We start from the raw sequence: 538 nt of genomic DNA, 5'->3' as shown, positions 1-538 counted from the left end.
AGCGGAGTCGGTCGGTCTGACGGCCGCCGAGTTAGCAGGCGGAAAGCGGTTTGCAGCCTTTCGCTGTACCTCCGGCGGGCAGCGCCGCACCTCCGAGCGCCCGGTACCGTCCGCTGCGCCTCGTCCTGCCGCACGCGACGAGCCGTCCCCGGAGGAAATCGGCCTCGGCCTTCCTGAGATATCAGCCTCCATACGGGCGTCACAAATCAGTGGACATGGTCAGCTGCAAAGCAGTGTCATTACAACCTTTCATAAACAACAGGGCAGCACTGCACCGCACTGCACCGCACCCCACACTACATCACACTTGCCTGCCTGCCTGCCTGCCTGCCGGCCTGCCGCTGCCTACTCTCACCAGCGGACCAAAGTGAGGATAACACCCCGAAGCAAGCATCTCCCTTGCCGCCCACCAGCCCACACCAATCCCCTTGCCTGCCTCCCACAAATTCCACCAGCGAGGCAAAGTGAAAATCAACCCCCAAAAAACGCACTCCACACCGGCCATCGCCCGCTATACACCCCCCCCCCCCCGGGGCGA

The sequence above is a fragment of the Heptranchias perlo genome, unplaced genomic scaffold (genome assembly GCF_035084215.1).
Source record: "Heptranchias perlo isolate sHepPer1 unplaced genomic scaffold, sHepPer1.hap1 HAP1_SCAFFOLD_442, whole genome shotgun sequence".
Classification (NCBI taxonomy): Eukaryota; Metazoa; Chordata; class Chondrichthyes; order Hexanchiformes; family Hexanchidae; genus Heptranchias; species Heptranchias perlo.
The sequence above is the reverse complement of the archived record's forward strand: the minus strand, read 5'-3'. Positions refer to the sequence as shown.